A 27,300-nucleotide genomic window follows, 5' to 3' on the forward strand; every position below is an offset into this window, starting at 1 on the left:
CCGTCGCCTGCTGCAGTTTTTCACCATGTAAGTAATAGTCCTTCCTACCATTATTCCTACCAAAGTGGACAACCTCACATTTGCCAACATTAAATTCCATTTGCCAGTTCCTGGCCCATTCGTCCAGCCTATCTAGAGCAATTAACCCTTAACCCATGCCCTCTGTTTTTTTTTCTCCCCTAGCCTCAGTGGAAAAAGCCTGCTTGCATTCACTCTTCGGTACCCATCAAAATCTTATTTATGTATAAGATTTACGTATGAGGAGACATTTGACTAGGTTAGGATTGCTTTCACTGGAGTTCGGACAAATGAGAATATTTCCTCAGGTGGATGTAGCTGTTACTAGGGGATATAACTATAAGGTTCATGGTGGGAGATATAGGAGGGATGTCCGAGGTAGATTCTTTACTCAGAGAGTGGTTGGGGTGTGGAATGCACTGCCTGCTGTGATAGTGGAGTCGGACACTTTAGGAACTTTCAAGTGGTTATTGGATAGGCACATGGAGCACTCCAGAATGATAGGGAGTGGGATAGCTTGATCTTGGGTTCAAACATAACTCGGCACAACATTGAGGGCCAAAGGGCCTGTACTGTGCTGTAATGTTCTATGTTCTGTGTCTAAATGAGGTGGGGGGGGCGCCGGTGGGAGAGCTCTCATACAGACTTATACAATTCTAACACGACAAGACAGGGTAGATGCAGGGAGAATATTCCTGATGCTGGGAGAATCCAGAACCAGGGGTCACAGTCTGAGGATTCAGTGTAGACCATTTAGGATGAAGGTGAGGAGACATTTCTTCACCCAAAGAGTGGTGAGCCTGTGGAATTCATTCCCACTGTGAGTAATTGATGTCAAACCATTGAATATATTCAAGAGGCGGCTGGATTTCGCACTTGGGGTGAATGGGGTCAAAGGTTATGGGGAAAAAGCAGGATTAGGCTATTGAGTTGGATGATCAGCCATGTTTGTAATGAATGGTGAGCAGGCTCAAAGGGCGGAATGGCCTCCTCCTGCTCCTATATTCTTTGTTTCTATGTTTCTATGGAGGGGGTTCAATGTGAGGGGCAGGAGGTTTAGGGGAGGATGTGAGGAAAAACATTTTTTACCCAGAGGTGATGGTCTGGACAGCACTGCCCGGGAGGGTGGGGGAGGTGGGATGCCTCACATCCGTTAAAAAGTACCTGGATGAGCGCTTGGCACATCATAACATTCAGGGCTATGGCCAAGTGCCCAGATGGGATTAGGTGGAGTTCAGGTTTCTAATGTGTTGGTGCAGACTCAATGGGCCGAGGGGTCTATTCCGCGCTGTAAGGTTTTACGATTCTGAGATTTGGAACTTACGGGACTTGCTGAATCCTGAACTCCCGCCATCATTCCCGAGAATGGTGACAGCAGGCGCAAGATCACCCCTTTAGACTTTTCCAAAGAAATTCCAAAGAGGCGGACGCACTGGGATCGTTTAAGACTTATCTGGATAGCCACATGAACAGACTGGGAATGGAGGGATACCAACAAATAGTCCAGTTGGAAGCATGAGCGGGGTAGGCTTGGGAGGCCAAAGGGCCTGTTTCCTGTGCTGTATTGTTCTTTGTTCTTTAAATGGGCACAGATAAATTATTTCAGGGCAGGATTTTTCAGCCATGCTCGACCCGAGGCTGGAAAATCCCGTCTGAGGTCACCGTTCCTTTGTGCTGTCCATATCCCACCCGCTGTGATTCCCATGGCCAGCGGGACAGTAAAGTTTCATCCTGTCTGAAACTTTTCAGGAATCCGTGCCGTTCCCCCAAGAACATTGGCAAATTTTTAATGAACACGTTGATCATTCACATTTATTATCCCTGCACAGTGAGGAGCAGCTTTCTGGTTACACTAATGGAAAGACTGATGCATTTACTCGCTCACAGTCTCCGTACATCTTCCTCAACACAATACTTTCTCAAGGTTAAGTGCGAGTGATTGGTTCGCTGCACTGCTTCTGAAGGTCGTTAAGCAAACTATTTCTGGGCAGCATTTTCTCACGTATGGAAGGCCTTGTATGAAGACCACACACAGTGTTGTTGTGGTATTATCACTGAACTATTGATCCAGAGGCCCAGGTTAACCTCCTGGGGATACTTGTTCAAATCCTACCATGGCAACTGGTGGAATTTAAACTGAATTAATTAAAAAAATCTGGAATTTAAAACAAGTCTCAGTAATAATAGCCATGAAACATTGTCGATAAGCACAAAAACCCATCTAGTTCACTAGTGACCTTTAGGGAAGGAAATCTGCTGGTCTTCCCCCAGTCTGGCCTACATGTGACCCCAGAGCCACAGCAACGTGTTTGATTCTAATGTCCTCTGAAATGGCCGAGCAAGTCACTTAGTTCACCCCCCGCCAATCCCTGCCCCCCCGTTTCCTCCCCCTACCCACCACGGATATGTCAGTGTGCCAGCGGGGAGTTTGGAAGCCCTAAATCAACCCTGTCTCATTGGAGAGTTTGTGATGACGAAGCCTGATTAGCAGTCAGGAGCGTTCTGAAAGGTAGGTGTTCGATATTTTAGTAACTTGTAACTCGTGTGCATTTTAACCGCAGCGATTCTCGAAGGGCTCTATCCTGAACAGTAATTTCACCATTACACAGATTAGCCTTGTTCGTGTATTGAGATTCAATTGTGTGGTTTTATGCATTCAAAACTGAGCAAAATAAAGCTCAGGATCTCTGATGTGGGAATCAGGATTGATTTAAATGCTCAGACTCTTTTTAAAATGAAAACTAAAACCTTCAACAGCTTTCACTTAGAAAAAAGTATAGCCCCCTGTTCTTGGGCAATTTTGATAAGCAGGATATCTGGTGTAGCTTGGAAAAAGGGGGCTAATGTTCAGCTAATTATATTTCCTGATCGAAAAACACTCACATCATCAGCTCAGGACAACTACTTTCCAGCCAATGAAATACGGTCTAGTCTTTGACATAAAGCAGAAATGTTGCATTGATTGGCCAAGAGAAATCTTTGGCCAGACATTGGGCTCCTGCAATCTTTAATATTCACAAATCCACAAGGACTAGCCTCAAACTGGGATATTACAGCAATTGCTGAAACATGGCTAAGGGAGAGACAGGACTGGCAGCTCAATGTTCCAGGGTACAGATGCTGTAGGAAAGATAGAACAGGAGGTAAGACAGGAGGGGAGTTACACTTTTGATTAGAGGGAGAATCACAACCGTACTGAGAGGGGATATATCCGGGGGTTCAGCCACTGAGTCTATATGGGTTGAACTGAGAAATAAGGGGAAACTTTGATAGGATTGTACTATAGGTCCCCAAATAGTCAGCGGGAAATTGAGGAGCAAATATGTAAGGAGATTACAGAAAGCTGCAAGAAAAATAGAGTTGTGATAGTAGGGGATTTTAATTTTCCCAACATTGACTGGGGCAGCCATGGTATTAGAGGGTTGCATGGAGAGAAATTTGTTGAGTGTATTCAGGAGGAATTTCTCATTCAGTTTGTGGATGGCCCGACTAGAGAGAGGGGGCAAAACTTGACCTCCTCTTGGGAAATAAGGAAGGGGAGGTGACAGAAGTGTTAGTGAGGGATCACTTCGGGACCAGTGACCATAATTCTGTTAGTTTTAAGATAGCTATGGAGAATGATAGGTCTGGCCCAAAAGTTAAAATTCTAAATTGGGGCAAGGCCAATTTTGATGGTATCAGGCAGGAACTTTCAAAAGTTAATTGGGGGAGTCTGTTGGAAGGAAAAGGGATGTCTGGTAAGTGGGAGGCTTTCAGAAGTGTGTTAACCAGGGTTCAGGGAAAACACATTCCTCTTAGAGTGAAGGGCAAGGCTGGAAGAAGTCAGGAACTCTGGATGACTCCGGATATTGAGGCCCTGGTCAAGAAGAAGAAAGAGGCACATGACATGCAAAGGCAGCTGGGAGATCGAGTGAATCCCTTGAAGAGTATAGGGGGTGTTGGAGTAGAGTTCAGAAAGAAATCAGGAGGGCAAAAAGGGGATACAAGATTGTTTTGGCAGATAAGGCAAAGGAGAATCCAAAGAGCTTCTATAAATACATAAAAGGCAAAAGGAGTAACAAGGCAGAGAGTAGGACCTCTTAAAGATTAACAAAGTCATCTGTGTGTGGATCTACAAGAGATGGGTGAAATCCTAAATAAATATTTCTCATCAGTATTTACTGTTGAGAAAAGCATGGATGTTAGGGAACTTGGGGAAATAAAGAGTGATGTCTTGAGGAGCATACATATTACAGAGAAGGAAGTATTGGAAATCTTAAGGTACATTAAGGTTGATAAATCCCCAGGACCTGATGAAGTGTATCCCAGGACATTGTGCGAGGCTAGGGAGGGAATCACAGGTCCCCTAGCTGAGATATTTGAATCATCGATAGTCACGGGTGAGGTGCCTGAAGATTGGAGAGTGGCAAATATTGTGCCTTTGTTTAAAAAGGGCTGCAGGGAAAAGCCTGGGAACTACAGGCCAGTGAGCCTCACATCTGTGGTGGGTAAATTGTTGGAAGGTATTTTGAGGGACAGGATCTACAGGCATTTAGAGATATAAGGACTGATTAGGGACAGTCAGAATGGCTTTGAGAGTGGAAAATCATGTCTCACAAATTTAATTGAGCTTTTTTTGAAGGGGTAACCAAGAAGGTAGTTGAGGGCAGTGCAATTGATGTTGTCTACATGGACTTTAGCAAGGCCTTTGACAAGGTACCACATGGTAGGTTGTTGCACAAAGTTAAATCTCACAGGATCCAGGGTGAGGTGTCTAAATGGATACAAAATTGGCTTCTTGATAGACGGTGGTTGCAGAGAATTGTTTTTCCAACTGGAGACCTGTGACCAGCGGTGTGCCTCAGGGATCAGTGCTGTGTCCACTGTTATTTGTCATTTATATTAATGATTTGGATGAGAATATAGGGGACATGGTTAGTAATTTTGCAGATGACACCAAGATTCGTGACATAGTGGACAGTGAAGAAAGTTATCTCCAGTTGCAACGCGATCTTGATCAGTTGGGCCAGTGGGCTGACGAATGGCAGGTGGAGTTTAATTTAGACAAATGTGAGGTGATGCATTTTGGTAGATTGAACCAGGGCAGGACTTACTCAGTTAATGGTAGGGCGTTGGGTAGAGTTACAGAACAATGGTAAATATTCATAGCTCCTTGAAAGTGGAGTCACAGGTGGACAGAGTGGTGAAGAAGGCATTCGGTATGCTTGGTTTCATCGGTCAGAACATTGAATACAGGAGTTGGGACGTCTTGTTGAAGTTGTACAAGACATTGGGAAGGCCACACTTGGAATACTGTGTACAGCTCTGGTCACCCTATTATAGAAATGATATAATTAAACTAGAAAGAGTGCAGAAAAGATCTACTAAGATGCTTCTGGGACTTGATGGATTGAATTATAAAGGAGAGGCTGGATAGACTGGGACTTTTTTCTCTGCAGCGTAGGAGCTGAGGCATGATCTTATAGAGGTCTATAAAATAATGAGGGGCACAGATCAGCTAGATAGTCAATATCTTTTCCCAAAGGTAGGAGAGTCTAAAACTGGAGGGCATCGGTTCAAGGTGGGAGGGGAGAAATACAAAAGTGTCCAGAGGGGCAATTTCTTCACACAGAGGGTGGTGAGTGTCTGGAACAAGCTGCTAGAGATACAGACGTGTATAATTTTATATTTTAAAAAGCATTTAGACAGTTACATGAGTATGATGTGTATAGAGGAATATGGGCCAAATGCAGGCAATGGGGGTTAGTTAGGGGTTTTAAAACAAAAGGACGACATGGACAAGTTGGGCCGAAGGGCCTGTTTCCATGCTGTAAACCTCTATGACTCTATGATTCCATTTTCCAAAACCCACTGCAGCGGAGCGCAATGTATCTCTGGTACAGTCTGAAGTGACTCAACATCTAAGACTCGATGAAGTTAAGCCCAATGATTAAAGCAATTGAAATATGAAATGGTTAAATTTAGAATCCCTCAGGAATATACCCCACCATGGAGAAATATTTTTTATTCCCCCAATACAGTATTTTCCCAAGCAATCCACCCTTATCACGTCCTCCTTATCATGGGTAAGTTGTTGTTGATTGATTTCCACTTCACCCCAGCAGCCATCGGGCATTGAACCAGGCTGCCCTTAACCTTGGTGTTATATCTTTATTTGTTTATTTGTGTCACAAGTGGGCTTACATGAACACAGCAATGAAGTTACTGTGAAAATCCCTTAGGCGCCACACTCTGGTGCCTGTTCGGGTACACTGAGGGAGAACTTAGCGTGGCCTATCCACCTAACCAGCACGTCTTTTGGACTGTGGGAGGAACCAGAGCACCCAGAGGAAACCCACGCAGACATGGGGAGAACGTGTAGACTCTGCACAGACAGTGACTCAAGCTGGGAGTTGAACCTGAGACCCTGGCACTGAGACAGCTGTGCCAACCACTGTGTCAGCCTGCTGCCCCATCGGAGATAAACCTCTGACTACATGAGAGCAATATCACTAAGATTGCTTATTTCCACCTCTAACATTGTCAGATTTTGCCTCTACCCCAATACATCTGCTGCTCAAACATTCATTCATTCCTTTGTTATCTCCAGACTGAATTATTCCAGCACATTCCTCGCTGCTCTCCCACATGGTCACCAAACCCTGCCACTCATTTCCCCATTCACCTCAAGCCCTGTTCACTGAACAGTCTTGTACTTGCTGACTTACACTGGCTCCCAGACTGACGACACCTCGATGTTAAGACTCCCATTCCTCAGTTCCAATTCTATTATCATCTTGTCTTCCCTCTCTGTGACCTCCTCCAGTTGCCACCTCCCGTGATCTCTTCCTAAGCTCTGGAACTGTGGTTCCTCAACTCCCCAAACCCCTTCTTCACTTTATCTTCCTTTTTAGACTCTCCCAATAAACCTTTTGTTCATCTGTTTTCATGTGGTTTGGTAGCATACTGCAGTCTCACAGCGCAATTCCAGCCTCGGGTTATTGTCTGCGTGGGGTCTGCACGTTCCCCGTGTCTGCGTGGGTTTCCTCCAGATGCTCCGGTTTCCTCCCACAGTCTGAAGATGTGCAGATTGGGTGGGGGTTGGCTGTGCTAAATTGCCCCTTAGTGTCCCAAGAGGTGTAGGTTAGGAGGATTAATGGGGTAAATGTGTGGGGTGAAGGGGATAGGGCCTGAGAGAAGAAAATCAGTGCAGATCGAATGGGCCAAATGGCCTCCTGTACTGCAGGGATTCTACGGTTCTATTTGTGATACTTTATTTGATTTTACTCGGTGAAGTGCTTTGGGAAGTTTTACTCTGTTAAAGATGCTCCATAAATATAAATTATTGTTATGGTTCTCGGAGTTCTAAGAATAAAGCAATGACTGTCGTTATGAAGGATGGTAGAAAGAAAACCAATGATTTTGTTATTACTTCTCCCAGTTGGACTCTGATAGACTGGATTAATTATCAGCAAGATTCAGCTCACTTCCTTACTTCCAGTAAACAGTTCTAGGAATATTGTTGGATAGATTTGGGTTTGGACAGTTGCCCCGATTTGTCCAACTTAGAAACGAGAAGCAGGAGGCCATTCGGCCCTTTGAGTCTGTTCCGCCATTCATTTTGATCATGGCTGCTCATCAAATTCAATATCCTGATTCCCCCTTCCTTCAATGTCCCTTGATCCCTTTAGCCCTAAGAGCTGTATCTAATTTTTTCTTGAAATCAGACAATGTTTTGGCCTCAACTACATTCTGCGGTAGTGAATTCTACACATTCACCACCCTCTCATTCCAATGGGACAAGAGAATGGTCAATGGGTGAAATTTCCTGGCCATTCCCATTGGCAGGATTCTCCAGTCCCGCTGACTCAATCTCCCACCAGTGATGAAGAACGCGAACAACAGGAAAACCCACCGACAGCGAGGGGACTGGAAGGTGCTGCTCCCAGCCCATGAGGGGCCATCTCAGCAGGACAACACTCGGGACGCTGTTGGAGGAGGGTGGGTGGAATCCTGCCCAGTTTACCCCCTGGGACTGACTGATTCTGACAACAGACCAATCAGGATTTGTGAATCAAGTGAGAGTTTGTGGCTATTAATGTAAAGTATGTTATCCTTCCCAAATCTCAGCCCGTTCGTCTTGGAGTGGGTGTTTACAAAGAACAAAGAACAACCCAGCACGGGAAACAGGCCCTTCGGCCCAACGAGCCCGCGCCGCCGCATCGCCCTACACCTATTCTACCCTGCATGTCTACGAATGGGACCCTACTCAGTCAGATTCAGGGAGGAAATAGTGTCAATTTGGTGGAAACCAATTAGCCTAAGAGCACATCTTTGGGGTGTGGGAGGAAACCGGAGCGCCCGGAGGAAACCCACGCAACCACAGGGAGAATGCGCAAACTCCCACAGACACAGGCCCAAATCCATGTATCTGCACAGCTAGCAGTGCTAGATTTGGGAAGAATCGCACAGGGGCTGCAGTGGTTTAGGAAGGCAGCTCACCACCATCTTCTGAAGGGCAATTAGGGATGGACAACAAATTCTGGCCTTGCCGGTGACACCACATCTCAGGCAGGAACATAAAAAATAAATTACAAGATGTACACAACTCTGACCGGATCTGATAAACTATTCCCATTGGCTGGTGGTGCAGGATTGGAGAATACAGATCAAAGATTCTAGGGAAAAGATGCAGGAGAACGTGAGACAGAACCTTTCACATTGCAAACCAGAGTGGTGGAAACAGATGTAATCATTGAGCTCAATAGGAAATTGGATTGATTGGGCCTTTCGTGCATTGGTGCAGACTCGATGGGCCAAAGGGCCTTTATGTACTCTAGTATTCTAAGATTCTGCTTTTCTTGAAGGAAAGAAGCTTGCAGGGGTTTGGAGATTGAATGGAGGAATGGGACTGTTTAGATTGCTCTACAGAGAGCTAGCATGGATTCATGGGCTGAATGGCCTCTTTCCATCCTAATGACTTTTTAATAAGGAACCCTTGTAGTAAAGAAAATCTCACTTTGTGCATTGAACTGGTAACTAGATAGCATTCAATTCACATTCTGAAAGTGAGCATTGTAAATCTAAATACAAGGGGATCATATTCAGACTATGTGAACCCAATCTGAACAGGTCTGTAATATTCAAGCCAAAGAGAAACAGAAACCAGGTCAGTGGATGGAAATAAGAGCAGTTGTTAATAACAGCTTCATTACCATCAAAGGTTGATTGGTATTCTGAGAAACTCAGGTCAAATTACTGCCCGAGCTCTTAAGGCACCAGTCAAGAGTTAGCCAATTGAATGTGTGTGTGTGTGTGTGTGTGTGTGTGTGAGCTGTAGCTTATCTCTGGGGTTTATACTGTCAGTGTAATGCAGTATTGAGGGGGTGCTACAGCACTGGCAGTGCTGGTGTTCAGATCAATACTTAAAGCAAAGTCCTGTTTTCTGAGTGAATATAGAAAATCGAATTTTAAAGGAGAGGAGTGTCAGGGCGTTATACTCATCAACATCATGTCAAAATGATCTGTTTATTATCTTATAGCGGCATTGTCAGATCTTGCTGTGCACTGATTGGCTCTGTGTTTCCGAATTTACAACTCGGAGTGTATTTTGCTCTTTATAAAGAGCTTTCAGACATCTTGAACTTTTAAAGAACAAAGAAAAGTACAGCACAGGGACAGGCCCTTCAGCCCTCCAAGCCTGTGAGGATCATGATGTCCCAACTAAAAAAAAGCCTTCTGCCCTTATTCAGTCCATATCCCTCTATTCCCTCCCTATTCATGAGCCCATCCAGATGCCTCTTCCAATGTTGCTGTGTTCCTGCTTCCACCACCTCCTCTGGCAGCGCGTTCCAGGCACCCACCCCTCTCTGTGTGAAAAACCTCCCCCGCGCATCTCCCTTCAACTTTCCCCCTCTCACCTTGACCCTGTGCCCCTTTATAATTGATACTTCCACCCTGGGAAAAAGCTTCTGACTCTCCACCCTGTCCACACTCTCAATTTTTAGACCTCTATCGGGTCTCCCCTCAACCTCTGTCTTTCCAGTGAAAATGTTCCTAGTTTATCCAATCTCTCCTCATAGCCAACACCTCGAGACCAGTCAACATCCTGCTGAAGCTTCTTTGCACTCTCTCCAAAGCTTTGATGTGGAGATGCTGGCATTGGACTGGGGTAAGCACAGTAAGACTCACAACACCAGGTTAAAGTCCGACAGGTTTATTTGGAATCACGAGCTTTCGGAGCACTGCTTCTTCCTCAGCTGAGTTGATTGATAAAGGGGCAGCACTCCCAAAGCTCGTGATTCCAAATAAACCTGTTGGATTTTAACTTTCTTACTTTGTCCTTCCTGGTCCAATGCCGGCATCTCCACACAATAACAAAACGGTATATAATACCACAAAGATCAGTGAAGAGCCAGAACATTGGGAGCATTTTAGAAATGAGTGAAAAATAATGAGGAAGAAATTGCAAAATAAGAATAAAAACTTTTACAAATATACAAAAAGAACAAAGCAACTTAACTGAGCTTAGACCCTAGAAAGGGTGAGACTGGGGAATTCATTACAGAAAACAAGGAAATGGCAGAGATTTTAAACAAGTATTTTGTATCCGTCTTCATAGCAAATGGCAGAAAAAGCATCCCAACTGTGGTAGGAATTCAAAAACAAATGGGAAATGTCAGATGAAAGAGGTAATAAAACAATAGTTATCACTGGAGCATAAAACCAGAAAGACTAAAGGCACAATTCCCCTGAACCTGAAGACCTGGACCCTGGGGTATTAATGTCAGTGACTGCAGAGATGGGGGTTGCATTGGTTGTAATGTTAGTGCAGAATCAATGGGCTGGAGGGTCTCTTCTGCACTGTAATGATTCTATAATCTTCCAAAACTGCCTCAATTATGGAAATGTCCCAGTAGATTAGGAAAACCAGAGGTGTAACACCTTTATTCATGAAAGAGGGAAGCAGAATGGAGAAACTGTAGGCCAGTTAGTGAAACATCTGTCATTGGGAAAATATTAGAATCCATCCAGCAGAGTCAACATAGTTTAGTGAAAGAGAAATCATGCTGACAAATATACTTGAGTTATTTGAGGATGTATCAGGGTGAATAAAGGAGAACCTGTAGATGTAATGTATTTGGATTTCCGAAAGTCATTTTATAAGCTTCCACATAAAAGTTATTGCTCAAAGTAAAAGTTTATGGCATCCTGACTGAAATATTATCTTGTATGGAAGAGTGGATAACTAACAAGACAAAGTTAGGATAAATGGTTCATTTTTAGGTGAGCAAACTGTAATTAGTGAAATGCCTCAGGAATCAGAGATGGGGCCTCAACTATTTACATTCTACACTAATGACTCTGATGAAGTGACTGACTATTATGGCCAAATTTGCTACTAATACAAAGTTGGTAGGAAAGTCAGTTGTAAGTGTTGCGCTGCCTGCAGCATTTGGGAAGTTGTGGATGCTACTTGCAGTCTGGGTGACCACGCCTGCAGGAAGTGTCACAGCTTTGACCAACTTGAGTTCTGGGTTTTGGAGCCTGACATCAGCTCGAGGCTCTGAGGAATATTTGGGAGTCTGAGGGGTTCATGGACATGGTAACCCCACAGCTTAAGGAAGTGTAGTCAGAGAGGAAATGGGTGACCAGTCAAAAGAAGGGTAGCAGGGAGTTGTAGAATCATAGAATCCCTACAGTGCAGAAAGAGGCATTTGGCCCATTGAGTTGGCCCATTCTCTGACAGAGCATCTTACCCAGGTCCCTGCATCCTCACCATGGGAATCAGCGGGAAGGACAGACAGACAGACAGACAGACAGACAGACAGACAGACAATCTGCTGCATCACCTAAAGGTCTGTTGGCTCTGGCGGGATTTTCCGTTCTTGGGGTGAGTTCAACCTAAAAATCCTTCACCGTCCCTCAATGAGTGAAGTGAGTTGTGAAGTGTCTGCGAAAGGGCAGCTTCAGTGAGGACAGAAATGTGGCAGTTGGAATGTAATGTGTGAAAATGTGAGGCTCCCACTTTGGCAAAGGATCGACAAACAGAATATTATTCAAATATATAGAAACTGCAGAATTCCACAGGACAGGGAGATTTGCATCTTTTTGTAATTAAAACACAGTGATTAACTTTAACATTGAACTGTTAATGCGGCTGATACCTGTGTTTAGTGATGGAAGTTTAGTTTTAACGTTGTCTTGCGCTGGGTCTGGCGTAGGGTCATGTGATTCGATTGTCACCATTTTGAAGAAAACATTTCTGCTTTCCAACTTTTCCACTCGCTGACCCTCCGTCTCACTCATCTCCACCCTCACTGACCAACCCCTCTCACTGACCCTACCCACCCCACACCCTGCTGAGGGCTTCATAGAACCGTTTCACATTGTTTCTGTCAGCATATCCCTGGATTTCATCCGCCTTGGCGCTCAGCCAGGCATCCTGCATTTTACACAGTTTATTCTGGACTGTCCTTCGAGGGGACATAGCTTTAAATTAAGGGGTGGTAATTATAGGATGGATGTCAGAGGTAGGTTCTTTACTCAGAGGGTAGTAAGGGTGTGGAATGCCCTGCCTGCAGCAGTTGTGGACTCGCCAACTTTAAGGGCGTTCAAATGGTCTGTGGATAGGCATATGGATAACATTGGAATAGTTTAGGTTAGAGGGTCATTAGATTGGTTCCACTGGTCGGCGCAACATCGAGGGCCGAAGGGCCTGTACTGTGCTGGAATGTTCTACGTTCACTGGTAAAAGCATTTTTTTTCAGCAGCTGAAGATGGGTCGTTCAGACAGGCCCGATGGAGACGGTGCTTTTCAACAAGTAGAGCCTGTATCTCCTCATCATTCTCATCAAACCAATCATGCTGCTTGTGGGTGGAGGGCCCGAGCATCTTCACTGCAGATGTACGGACAGCATCCCTGAAGCGTTCCCCGTCATCCTCAGCGCTGCCTGCGAGGTGTAGGTCAGCAAGCTTGATTTCTAAGTCTTCAGCCAGTGTTGAAGCTATGCTGGGGGTCTTTAGCTTGGCCGCATTAATTCTTTTCAAAACCTTGCTTCCTTGTGGTCGCCTCTTGGGTCTGATGCGGAGCCTCATTTTGGAGACGATGAGCCTGTGATCTGTCCAGCAGTCAGCACCACACACGGCCTTGGTCACTCTGACATCCTGCCTGTCTTTTCTCCTGACAATGACATAGTCGGTAAGGTGCCAATGCTTAGAGCGGGGATGTATCCAGGAGGTCTTGTTACGGGTAGGCAGACGGAAGGTTGTGTTGGTGATGAGGAGGTCGTGTGCTGCACAGGTCTTCAGTAAGAGTAGGCTGTAGGATTAGTAAGTTTGCTGATGACAAAGTCGGAGGTGTGGTAGATTGTGAGGAAGGGTGTCATAGTTTGCAGGGTGACTTAGACAGGTTGCAGAGCTGGGCCGCGAGGTGGCGGATGGAGTGGAAAAGTGGAAAAGTGTGAGGTAATTCACTTTGGTAGGAATAACAGATGTGTCGAGTATAGGGCTAACGGGAGGACTTTGAATAGTGTGGATGAGCAGAGGGATCTAGGTGTATGTGTACATAGATCCCTGAAAGTTGGGAATCAAGTAGATAAGGTAGTTAAGAAGGCATACGGTGTCTTGGCGTTTATTGGTAGGGGGATTGAATTTAGGAGTCGCAGCGTCATGTTGCAACTGTACACAACTCTGGTGCGGCTGCATTTGGAGTATTGTGTGCAGTTCTGGTCCCCACATTACAGGAAGGATGTGGAGGCTTTGGAGAGGGTGCAGAGGAGGTTTACCAGGATGTTGCCTGGTATGGAGGGGAGGTCATATGAGGAGAGACTGAGGGATTTGGGGTTGTTTTCGCTGGAAAGAAGGAGGCTAAGAGGGGATCTTATTGAAACATATAAGATGATTAGAGGTTTAGATAGGGTGGATAGTGATAGCCTTTTTCCTCGGATGGAGAATGCTAGCACGAGGGGGCATGGCTTTAAATTAAGGGGGGGTAGTTATAGGACGGATGTCAGGGGTAGGTTCTTTACCCAGAGGGTGGTGAGGGATTGGAATGCCCTGCCTGCTGCGGTTGTAAATGCGCCTAGTTTGGGGGCGTTTAAGAGATCTGTGGATAGGTTTATGGACGAAAAGGGATTGGTTTAGTTTAGTGGGTCAGTGTTTTTTTTAAAAAAAACTGGTCGGCGCAACATCGTGGGCCGAAGGGCCTGTTCTGCGCTGTAATGTTCTATGTTCTATGTTCTATGCTGTTACTGTTACACTTTCCCACTCCATGCCTCCCAATGACTCCCTGCCAGATTGCAGAGTCACACCCTACTCTTGCATTGAAATCGCCAAGATCAGCTTGTCGGTGCTGCTCACTGCTGATAGGAGGGTGTCTAGTTCTTCATTGAACTTGTCTTTCATCTCGTCCGGGTTGTTCATTGTGGGGGCGTAGGCGCTGATCAGGGTGGCTTGACTTCTGTTCTGTAGTGGAAGCTGTAATGTCATAAGCCAGTCGTTCACACCCTTGGGTAGATTATCAAGTTTCCGAGCAAGGTGACTCCTGACGGCGAATCCAACTCCAGTATCACGACGCTCATCGCTGCCACGACTGCTCCAGAAAAGGTGTATCCACCTCCAGTTTCAATCAACTGACCTACGTAGGCAAGACAAGTTTCCTCAGGGCTGCAATGTCAATGTTGTATCGTGCAAGCTCTCTGGCAACTAAGGCTGTTCTTCTCTCTGGTCTTTCTGCTGTAGGGTTGTCCAAAAGCATGCGCACGTTCCCAGTTCGAATGGTGAGCGATGCCACCTTGTGTTTTATTTTGTTTGTTTGACCGCAAGATAGGATCCCCGCCAGCCGCGGTAAACTGGCCAGGGTGTAGTGAAGCAGGCAATGTTTAGGGCACCTTTTCTAACCCCTTCCTTATTCTACGGAGGTGAGCAGTGTGTTCCTGAAGAGGACTGCTCAGTCGCCCAGGCAGACGCCGAGTTTCACTGCTGCTTCGATCAGCGGAAAATGACCGTTAGACCTGAGCCGCTTGTGTGCAGGTCCGTGACTACAGCTCCCAGTGTATCCACACCTGCTGCTTCGTCGCTCACCCATCAATATATAAAGTGTGAATAACGTGCCCCAGGCGTGGATTCCAGCTGTTACCTACCTAAACTGTGCTGTAGTGTTCTATGTTCTATGTAAACATTTTACTGCTTACTCTCTGTTAACCAATTCTCAGTCTGTACCAGGATGTTTTATCCTAAAGTTTATTTCCTTAGTGTGACAAGTAGGCTTAAATTAACATGGCAACAAAGTTACTGTGAAAATCCCCTTGTCACCACGCTCCAGCATCTGTTCGGGTACACTGAGGGAGAATTTAGCACGGCCAATGCATCTATCCAGACACCCGAAGGAAACCCACACAGACACAGGAAAAAGGCAAGCTCCACACAGACAGTGACCCAAGCTGGGAATCAAACCCCTGGTGTTGTGAGGTAGCAGTACTAACCTGTGTCACCATGCTGTCCACATGCTTTATTTTTATTTACTCACCTCCTGTGTGGAACGTTGCTGAATATCTAATTATACTACATTCACAGCTTCTCCTTTATCAATTCTACAAGTAACAACCTCAAAAATCTCCAACAAGTTTGTCAGACATGACTCTCCTTTCATCTGTCCATTTTCTAATTATTTCATTGTAAACATTGGCTGGAATTTTCTGTCCAGTCACGGCAATGGGAATCTTTGGTTCTGCTGCGCTGAACGGTGATTTGGCTAAACACTGAATTCTCCATCCTGACTGGCTGTAACATCGGGGGAAGGGGAGGGTGGTGAACAGTCAGAAAACACCAGCTGTTAATTCATTTCCCAACATCGGAATTTAGGCATATAAAGTTTGAACTGCGATGGGATAATGTTTTACTGTTTTTTTCTGATGAGGAAGATCTGAAGCACTGATTGGTTTGAATGGAAAAATCTGATTCACTTTAATCAAATTCACTTAAAACTGCAGCTTTTTGGAAATGTAAATCTGAGGCTTGGATATTGGGGACTGGGCAGGATACTGAGGCCACAATCAGATCAGCCATGGATTTTCCTGAATGGCCTCCTCATCCGATTTCTGATGATTCTTTTGGTTCCTGGAAGAGGGGCTTGTTCCTGCAATCCTTGGCAAATGGTGACTATCAGATAGCAGTGTATAAATATTCAAAATGCAGTTTATGAATTAAATTATTTATGAATTAAATGATTCGGAGGGGGGTGGGATCGTGAGTAGAGGGGGTGAAAGTGAGGGGGGCATAGTTGGGGAATGCAAGGCACGGCATAGTGGGGGTGGGGCGGAGCAGGGTTTGAAATGCGTATACTTTAATGCGAGGAGTATTCGCAATAAAGTGGATGAACTTGCAGCGTGGATCAGTACCTGGGACTTTGATGTTGTGGCCATTTCAGAGACATGGATAGAGCAGGGTCAGGAATGGATGTTGCAGGTTCCGGGGTACAAATGCTTTAGTCGGAGTAGAGAAGAAGGTAGAAGGGGGGGTGGGGTAGCATTGCTAGTCAAGGACTGTATCACAGTGTCGGAGAGGAAGTTTGATGAGGACTTGTCAGTTGAGGTAGTATGGGCAGAGATTAGAAATAGGAGAGGAGAGGTCACCCTGTTGGGAGTCTTTTATAGACCTCCTAAAAGTTCTAGAGAGGTTGAGGAAAGGATTGCAGAGACGATCCTGGTTAGGAGTGAAAGTAATAGGGTAATTGTTATGGGGGACTTTAACTTTACGAATATTGATTGGAATTGCTATAGTTCTAGCTCATTAGAGGGGTCAGTGTTTGTACAAAGTGTGCAGGAAGGTTTTTTGACTCAGTATGTAGACAGGCCAACTAGAGGTGAGGCTATATTGGATTTGGTGCTGGGAAATGAGCCAGACCAGGTGCTAGACTTGGAAGTTGGTGTGCATTTTGGTGATAGTGACCACAATTCGGTTACGTTCACCTTAGTGATGGGAAGGGATAGGCATGAACCTCGGGTCAGTAGTTTTAGCTGGGGTAAGGGTAATTATGAGGCTATTAGGAGTGAATTAGGAAGCATAGATTGGACTAGGAGATTACAGGGACTGGGAACGTCCGAAATGTGGAGTTTTTTCAAGGAGCAGCTACTGCGAGTCCTTGATAGGTATGTCCCTGTCAGGCATGGAGGAATTGGTAGATCTAGGGAACCGTGGTGCACTAAAAGAGTTGAGTCGATGGTTAAAAAGAAAAAGGAGGCTTATGTTCGGATGAGATTTGAGGGCTCAGGTAGTGCACTAGAAAGCTTTAGATTGGCTAGGAGGGAGTTGAAGAGGGAGTTAAGAAGGGCTAAAAGAGGACATGAGAAGATCTTGGCTGATAGGATTAAGGAGAATCCTAAGGCATTCTATAGGTATGTCAGGAACAGAAGGTTGGTCAGGGCAAGATTAGGGCCAGTTACAGACAGCAGAGGGAAGTTGTGTGTGGAACCGGAGGAGATTGGAGAAGCATTGAACCAATATTTCTCTTCGGTGTTCACGCAGGGGGACATGAATATAGCTGAGGAGGACACTGGGTTGCAGGGGTGTAAAATAGACAGTATCACGGTTGATAAGGGGGATGTGCGGGATATTCTTGAGGGGCTGAAAATAGATAAGTCCCCTGGTCCGGATGGGATCTACCCTAGGATTCTCTGGGAGGCTAGAGAGGTGATTGCAGAGCCTCTGGCTCTGATCTTCAGGTCGTCATTGGTCTCTGGTGTAGTCCCGGAGGATTGGAGGATAGCGAATGTTGTCCCACTGTTTAAGAAGGGGAACAGAGACTTTGCCGGGAATTATAGACCGGTGAGTCTTACTTCTGTTGTGGGCAAGGTTTTAGAAAGAATTATTAGGGATAGGATTTATAGTTATTTGGAGTGTAATGAATTGATTAGAAATAGTCAGCATGGTTTTGTAGCGGGTAGGTCGTGCCTTACTAACCTTATTGAGTTTTTTGAGAAGGTGACCAAAGAGGTGGATGGGGGTAAGGCAGTTGACGTGGTATCTATGGATTTTAGTAAGGCGTTCGATAAGGTTCACCATGGTAGGCTTCTGCAGAAAATGCAGATGTATGGGATTGTGGGTAATCTAAGAAGTTGGATCAGGAATTGGCTATCAGATAGGAGACAGAGGGTGGTGGTGGATGGTAAATATTCATCATGGAGTACAGTTACGAGTGGTGTGCCTCAGGGATCTGTTTTGGGGCCACTGTTGTTTGTAATCTTTATTAATGATCTGGATGAAGGTATAGTTGGGTGGATTAGGAAATTTGCTGATGACACCAAAGTCGGAGGTGTGGTAGATTGTGAGGAAGGGTGTCATAGTCTGCAGGGAGACTTAGATAGGTTGCAGAGCTGGGCCGAGAGGTGGCGGATGGAATTTAATGCGGAGAAGTGTGAGGTAATTCACTTTGGTAGGAGCAACAGATGTGTTGAGTATAGGGCTAACGGGAGGACTTTGAATAGTGTGGATGAACAGAGGGATCTAGGTGTATGTGTACATAGATCCCTGAAAGTTGGGAATCAAGTAGATAAGGTTGTTAAGAAGGCGTACGGTGTCTTGGCGTTTATTGGTAGGGGGATTGAATTTAGGAGTCGCAGCGTCATGTTGCAACTGTACACAACTCTGGTGCGGCCGCACTTGGAGTACTGTGTGCAGTTCTGGCCCCCACATTACAGGAAGGATGTGGAGGCTTTGGAGAGGGTGCAGAGGAGGTTTACTAGGATGTTGCCTGGTATGGTGGGGAGGTCCTATGAGGAGAGACTGAGGGATTTAGGGTTGTTTTTGTTGGAAAGAAGGCGGCTAAGAGGGGATCTTATTGAAACATATAAGATGATTAGAGGTTTAGATAGGGTGGATAGTGATAGCCTTTTTCCTCGGATGGAGAAAGCTAGCATGAGGGGGCATGGCTTTAAATTGAGGGGGGGTAGCTACAGGACTGATGTCAGGGGTAGGTTCTTTACCCAGCGGGTGGTGAGGGATTGGAATGCCCTGCCTGCTGCAGTTGTAAATGCGCCTAGTTTGGGGGCGTTTAAGAGATCTGTGGATAGGTTTATGGATGAAAAGGGATTGGTATAGGCTAGTGGGTCATTGTTTTTGTAACTGGTCGGCGCAACATCGTGGGCCGAAGGGCCTGTTCTGCGCTGTAATGTTCTATGTTCTATGTTGTATTAAAAGAAAATTGAGCCACATGTTCAACCAGATGAATTATTTTGATGTCATGGAGATACAAAGCTTTGTACTTCAACAATTAGCATTAATCCAAAGCAAACTGTGAAGTGTGACTGATTGGCAATGAATCTAACATTGCAAGTAACTGAAATACAAGAGGCTTTGCAAGCTAACATAAGGATACAAGAGCAACTCAGCAGATCTGAGAGTGCTGGGGAACTTTCCACCCTGAGTGTTACTGCCTGAGGGCACGGGTCCAGTCTCAGATTTTCCAACATATTCAAATTGAAAGGAAGACAGGAACTTGCAGTTGCTCTCTGACCAATGCTGGCTCCTGTCCAAACAAGGTCTTGATTTGGAAATTCTCACACTTCTTTTCAAATCCCTCCATGGATTTGCCTTTGTCTATCTCTGGAATCTCCTCCAGCTCCATATCCCTTTGAGGTATCTATCCTCCTCTAATTCTGGCCTCTTGTGCACCCTCCAATTATAATCACTCCACTATTGAAGGCTGTGCCTTCCATTCTCCATGCCCTCAGTTCTGGAATTCGCTCCCTAATCTTCTCAACCTCACCTTCCTTCAGGAAGACACTGGCCAAAGCCGTGATTTTCGACTTCCCCTCATGGTGGGGTTCATCGTAATCTTGAAGATGTCAGTCAGGCTTGTCCCAAACCTTCTCAATCTGACTGAAAATAAATCTCAATTACACAATTCTCTTTTTTTTGTTTACTTTATTCCAATCCAATCAAGTCAAATTAAAGCCAATTCAGAGTCTCAACAAGTTGGGACATTCCCGATCCGAGCTGACAAGACAGGGCTCTCACCTCCTGTTCTGGGCTTGATCTACATGATCCGAGCTGATTGGAGTAGGTGTAGCCCCTCCTCCAAGGCTTGATCTGATTTGCATCTTAGCCAAAAGGCTGAGATGCCACTTTAAAAAATTGCTTCAAATGAAGGTAAAATGTAACCTAATGACTTCAGCCAAACACAGCATGTCGATACTACACTTGATCTTAGCCAAGAGGCCGAGAAGCAAAAATGGCAGCCTCCCATCCTTCATAATGTTTTCAAGTCCCGAGCACTTGCAGAAGTCTTGGTGCCAACTCTACACAATATGGACACTATAGGCCACAGCACCGAAAAAAAACAGAATCTGAGTCCAATCTTCTGGCAATCTCAACGTACAATTAGCACCTTAACAAAGCTCAGGACAATAGAAACAGTTCCCCAAAAACGAGAAGATCCTATAACTAAATAACAATTACAAACATATTCAAATTAAATTGTGGCAACTCCTATACACTTGGGAATGAGAGAGCAAGAGAAAAAAACTGAACACGGTCTTCCAGAATTTTATGAAAAAAACTGCCACCCAATTACTAATCAGTCAGGAATTTGTGATAAGGAGGTAACACTCTGTGAACTGTGTAACAGAAACTGAACAAAGAACGGCCAGCACAGGAACAGGCCCTTTGGCCCTCCAAGCCTGTGCCAATCATGCTTCCTATCTAGACTAAGCACCTGTATCCTCTATTCCACATCTGTTCATGTGTCTATCCAGATAAATTTTAAAGGAGGCTAATGTAACTGCCTCAACCACCTGATTTGGCAGTGCATTCCAGGCCCCCATCACCCTGTGTAAAAATCTGCCCCCACATATCTCCACTGAACCTTCCCCCTCAGGTCGTGTAATTGTCACTTCTGCCCTTGGAAAACGCTTCCAACTGTTCACCCTATCCATACCCCTTATAATATTATAAACTTCTATCAGGTTGCCCCTCAGCCTCCATCTTTCCAGGAAGAGCAATCCCAGTTTATTCAACCTCTCCTCATAGCTAATACTCTCCATACCAGGCAACATCCTGGTAAACCTTCTCTGTACTCTCTCCACAGCCTCCAGGTAGTGTGGTGACCAGAACTGGACGCAGTATTCCAAATGTGGCCTAACCAGCCTTTTACATAACGGTAACATAATTTGCCAAGTTTTATACTCGGTGCCTGACTGATGAAGGCAAGCATGATATGTGCTTTCTTCACCACCTTTTCCACCTGTGCTGCCACTTTTAAGGATCTGTATTCCCAGATCTCTCTGTGTCTCTATTCTCCTGACGGTTGCTATCTAATTTATCGCTCCCACCTGAATTGGATCTACCAAAATGCATCACTGCTAAACATTTAGCAGTAATTAACTGAAAACAGAAGCTCACCTCTGACCTTCCTGTATGTTTCAGTTGCAGACATTTATTGTCCATAATAACTCTGCACTGTTTGAACGAGAGGGATCGATCTGCGTTCATTAACAACGATAACATTCTCAGAGAGATGCTGTTTTTCTGAGGCTAATTACAGATTCTCCAAATCACCAGAAGCTGTGGCACTTCACAAGCTGATCAGTCTTGCCACAAGTGATTGGATGAGTTAATAATAATAATAATAATAATAATAACAACAACAATAATAATGAGTACTATTCACATGTAATTATTTTTTCAGCATATTTTGGGCCATTGTATGCTCCTAACTTCACCTCACGACAAAGTATTCCTTTCATATAAATGAGAGTGTTTTAAAACTTCACAATGCTCCGAGAGATTAGACCCTGGATTGTTTACATATTGCAGTAAGATCAGAATAGATTTGTAATGTAAGTGTTAGCGCATCACACTGCTGACTAAGGTGTTTCATATTGAGTTCCATCCTTACTGTTAAACACCTCTGCACAGCAATTGATTTCATTCACTTCAAAACTGCAGAGGCACATTTTGGCACACGCACCACTAATTCCATCCAGCATTTTGGAGGAAGGAACAAGACGTAAATATTGTGGAATTAAGATCAATTAATATCAATAAAGCCTAAAAGAAAATGCCTTTTTCAGCTTAGAGTATTGTTTAACACCAGTAAAACACTCAAAAATTAAAACACCTCGAACCCAGCAGGCAGCACATTTATACAGATGTTGAATTTATCTGGCATTTGAATGTCTTTGGAAATGTTAATTATTTAAAAGATGTTACTCCCAGTACAGGGATATAATCTCACTACACTACATCTCACTTTATAGGACCCTTGTCAGACCCCACTTGGAGTACTGTGCGCAGTTCTGGTCGCCTCACTATAGGAAGGATGTGGAAGCTATTGAGAGGGTGCAGAGGAGATTTACAAGGATGTTGCCTGGACTGGGAGGCATGCCTTATGAAGATAGGTTGAGGGAGCTGGGACTCTTCTCCCTGGAGAGACGAAAGATGAGAGGCGACCTGATAGAGGTTTATAAAATGTTGAGAGGAATAGATAGGATGGATTCTCGGAGGCTATTTCCCAGGGCTGAAATGGTCGCTACGAGAGGACATAGGTTTAAGGTGCTGGGAAGCAAGTACAGAAGTGATGTCAGGGGTAAGTTTTTCACTCAGAGGGTGGTGAGTGAGTGGAATCGGCTGCCGTCGGTGGTGGTAGAGGCGAACTCGCTGGGGTCTTTTAAAAGACTTCTGGATGAGTACATGGGATCTAATGGGATTGTAAATTACAGATAGTTCTATGGCTTGGTAGGTATAGATGTGATCGGCACAACTTGTGGGCCGAAGGGCCTGTTTGTGCTGTAGTATTCTATGTTCTATATATATCAATCTTTCAGAGTCAAATAATAGTCATTGATTGATACAGATCAGAGGAGGCCATTCTGTCCATCATGTTGAATGGATTAGTAACACCAAGAACAATACAGCACAGGAACAGGCCCTTCGGCCCTCCAAGCCTGCAACATGTGTTCCTAACTAAACCATTCGTTTGTATCCCTCCATTCCCAGTCTGTTCATGTGGCGATCTAGATAAGTCTTAAATGATCCTAGCGTGCCTGCCTCCACATACATAAGAACATAAGAAATAGGAGCAGGAGTAGGCCATCTAGCCCCTCGAGCCTGCCCCGCCATTCAATAAGATCATGGCTGATCTGTCGTGGCTCAGTTCCACATTCCCGCCCTCTCCCCATAACCCTTAATCCCCTCGCTTATCAAAAACCCATCAACCCGCGTCTTAAAAATATTTAGCGAGGCAGCCTCCACCACTTCAACGGGCAGAGAATTCCAGAGATTCACCACCCTTTGAGTGAAGAAGTTCCTCCTCAACTCCGTTCTAAACCGCCCCCCCTTTATCTTGAGGCTGTGCCCTCTAGTCCTACTGTCCTTTCTGAGCGGGAAGAGTCTCTCCACCTCTATCCTATCCATCCCATTCATCATCTTATATGTCTCAGTGAGATCTCCCCTCATTCTTCTAAACTCCAATGAGTACAAGCCTAGTTTATTCAGCCTCTCCTCATAGCTCAACCCCCTCAACTCCGGTATCAGCCTAGTAAACCTCCTCTGCACTCCCTCCAAGGCCAAAATATCCTTGCATAAGTGCGGCAACCAAAACTGCACACAGTACGCCAGCTGCGGCCTCACCAGTGCCCTGTACAGCTGCAGCAAGACCTCCCTACTTTTATATTCAATCCCCCTCGCTATGAAGGCCAGCATCCCATTCGCCTTCCTGACCACCTGCTGCACCTGCAGGCTGGGTTTTTGCAACTCATGCACAAGGACCCCGAGGTCCCTCTGCACCGTTGCATGCTGCAGCTTTTCGCCACGTAAGTAATAGTCCTTCCTACCAAAGTGGACAACTTCACACTTGCCAACATTAAATTCCATTTGCCATTTCTCTGCCCAATTTTCCAGCCTATCTATATCCTGCTGTATTCTTTGACAATGTTCATCACTGTCCGCAACTCCAGCAATCTTTGTGTCATTCACAAACTTACTGATCACACCAGCTACATCTTGTTCCAAATCATTTATACATATCACAAACAGCAGAGGTCCCAGTACAGAGCCCTGCAGAACACCACTAGTCACCGAACTCCAATCAGAAAAAGACCCTTCCACTGTTACCCTCTGTCTTCTATGGCCAAGCCAGTTCTGTACCCATGTAGCTGGCTCACCTCTTATCCCGTGAGATTTAACCTTTTGCACCAACCTGCCATGAGGGACTTTGTCAAATGCTTAACTAAAATCCATATAGACGACATCCACGGCCCTTCCCTCGTCAATCGTTTGTCACCTCCTCAAAAAACTCAACCAAATTTGTGAGATTCTAAGCATAATTCCCCTCCTCTGTTCTTGAGAGGTCCGACTCTTTCTCTGACAACTTGTTCCTAACTGTTTGCTGTGCAGACACATGGATTTGGGTCGGTGTCTGTGGGAGTTTGCGCATTCTCCCCAAGCTCGCGTGGGTTTTCTCCGGGCGCTCCGGTTTCCTCCCACACCCCAAAGATGTGCTTTTAGGCTGATTGGAAGTAATAAATTGTCCCTAAATTAGTTTTCCTCAATGTGGAATAAAACATTAGACAAGGGTAATGGGTGGAGGGGGGGCACTGGCAGTGTTAAAATGACGACGTGGGCTCGTTGGGCCGAAGGGCCTGTTTCCCGGGCTGTTTCTGTTTTGTGTGTATAAAATGCCTTGGGATTCTCCTTAATCCTGTCTGCCAAGGACATTTTGTGGCTCCTTTTTGCCCTTTTAACTCCCTGTTTGAGTTCTTTTCTACTTTCTCTGTATTTTTCCAATGCTCCATCTGTTTTTAGCTGCCTGGACCTTCTGTCTACCTCTCTTTTCTGTTCTCTGATTATCCACAGCTCTCGAAGCAGCCAGGAACTCGCTGACACATACCATGAATTACGGCATCTTACACGCTGGTCTTAGTATTCTAAACTTAAACTGAATTTGTAACTTCCTCATGCCACAGAGACTGTGGCAACTAATCATCAATCTTGTAAACGATCATCAAATCTTGTAGTAAATGAATTCAACCTCTCCTTTATGCATATGGGATGCCACGGTGGTTAGCACTGATGTCCCACAGGGCCAGGGACTCAGGCTTGATTCTTGGCTTAAGACAGTGTCTGTACAGACAATGCACATTCTTCCCGTGTCTGCGTGGGTCTCCTACGGGTGCTCCGATTTCCTCTCTCAGTCCGAAAGTTGCGCAGGTTAGGTGCATTGGCCGTGCTAAATTCTCCCTCAGTATATCTGAACAGACACCGGAGTGTGGTGACTGGTGAATTTTCACAGTAACTTCACTGCAGTGTTAATGTAAGCCTACTTGTGATCCTAAGAAATAAACTTTTAAAAGCATTCATTCTGACTTAGTTTCCTGTAACACGGCCAATCCCCCAAACATACACATCTTTGGATTGTGGGAGGAAACTGGAGCACCCGGAGAAAACCCACTCAGACACAGGGAGAAACTGCAAACTCCACATAGACAGTGACCCAAGGCTGGAATTAAACACAGGTCCCTCGCACTGTGAGGCAGCGCTGCCAGTCACTGTGTCACCATGCCAGTCACCGAATGGGATGTATAAATTGAGTGGTGAAGCAGGATGAACTGGTTAACAATAGTTGGCCACCCAAGTTTCCTCTTTCACAATGACAATAATTAAGAATTTAGTTGTACTTTTTGTTTGGGTGTGAATCAAGAATTGTGTTAAAGGGGATGCCGAGATCTATTTAGTTTGTCTTTCTCACATGTTACCACTGAATTGAATATATATCATTTCAGTAATTCACCTAATTATAACTTTATACATTGTGGGGAGGTACATAGAACATAGAACACTACAGCACAAATAGGCCCTTCGGCCCACAAGTTGCGCCGATCACATCAACACCTACCAACCTACAGACCTATCTATAACCCTCAATCTCATTAAACCCCATATACTCATCCAGGAGTCTTTTAAAAGACCCTAGCGAGTTCGCCTCCACCACCACTGACGGCAGCCGATTCCATTCACTCACCACCCTCTGAGTGAAAAACTTACCCCTAACATCACTTCTGAACCTCCCTCCCCGCACCTTAAATCTGTGTCCTCTCGTAGCGACCATTTCAACCCGGGGAAATAGCCTCTGAGAGTCCACCCTATCTATTCCTCTCAACATTTTGTAAACTTCTATCAGGTCGCCTCTCAACCTTCGTCTCTCCAGGGAAAAGAGTCCCAGCTCCCTCAACCTAACTTCATAAGGCATGCCTCCCAGTCCAGGCAACATCCTTGTAAATCTCCTCTGTACCCTTTCAATAGCTTCTACATCTTTCCTATAGTGAGGCGACCAGAACTGCGCACAATACTCTAAATGAGGCCTGACAAGGGTCTTATAAAGTTGCAGCATTACCTCCCGACTCCTAAACTCAATCCCTCGATTAACGAAGGCCAGTACACCATACGCCTTCTTGACCACCTCCTCCACCTGCGAGGCTGATTTAAGAGTCCTGTGGACCCGGACCCCAAGATCCTTCTGCTCCTCAACACTACTAAGACTCCTGCCCTTGATAGTGTACTCGTTCATCCCGTTGGTTCTGCCAAAATGGACGACTACACATTTATCCGCATTGAAGTCCATCTGCCACTTCTCCGCCCAGTCCTGCATCCTATCTATGTCCTGCTGCAACTTTTGCCATCCTTCCAGACCATCCACAACACCACCGACCTTAGTGTCATCAGCGAACTTACTTACCCATCCCTCCACTTCCTCATCCAGGTCATTTATGAAAATGACAAACAACAAGGGTCCCAGAACAGATCCTTGAGGCACTCCACTGGTGACTGACCTCCATTCAGAAAAAGCCCCATCCACAACCACTCTCTGCCTTCTGCAGGTAAGCCAGTTCTGGATCCACAAGGCCAAAGGCCCTTGGATCCCATGCCCTCTCACCTTCTCAAGAAGGTGATGGCATCGAGAAATTGTCACTGGGCTAGTAATTCAGAGACCCAGGGAAAGGTTCTGAGGATGTGGTTTGAATCCTACCACAGCAGCTGGTGAAATTTGAATTCAATAAAAAAAATCTGGAATTAAGAATCTACTGGTGACCATGAAACCATTGTTGATTATCGGAAAAACCCCTGGTTCACTAATGTCCCTTTAGGAAAGGAAATCTGCTGTCCTTACCTGGTCTGGTTCACATGTGACTGCAGACCCACAGCAATGCTCTCAGAGATGGTCAATAAATGTTGGACACCAGTGATGCCCACATCCCATGAATGAAAGTTTTTTAAATACATTGATACAAACGGTCTGAATAAAACTTT

The 27,300-nt window shown here is 45.2% G+C and overlaps 1 protein-coding gene and 1 pseudogene across 1 annotated transcript in view; both read right to left on the reverse strand.

Moving 5' to 3' along the window:
* LOC145351665 (START domain-containing protein 10-like) overlaps positions 1–27,300 on the reverse strand; it is a 127,032-nt gene that overhangs the window by 92,375 nt on the left and 7,357 nt on the right. The window lies entirely within an intron of this gene.
* Positions 20,084–20,226, reverse strand: LOC145352045 (U2 spliceosomal RNA; annotated as a pseudogene).

Source organism: Carcharhinus amblyrhynchos, chromosome 13, assembly GCF_965287045.1.
Source record: "Carcharhinus amblyrhynchos chromosome 13, sCarAmb.v2.hapA, whole genome shotgun sequence".
NCBI lineage: Eukaryota > Metazoa > Chordata > Chondrichthyes > Carcharhiniformes > Carcharhinidae > Carcharhinus > Carcharhinus amblyrhynchos.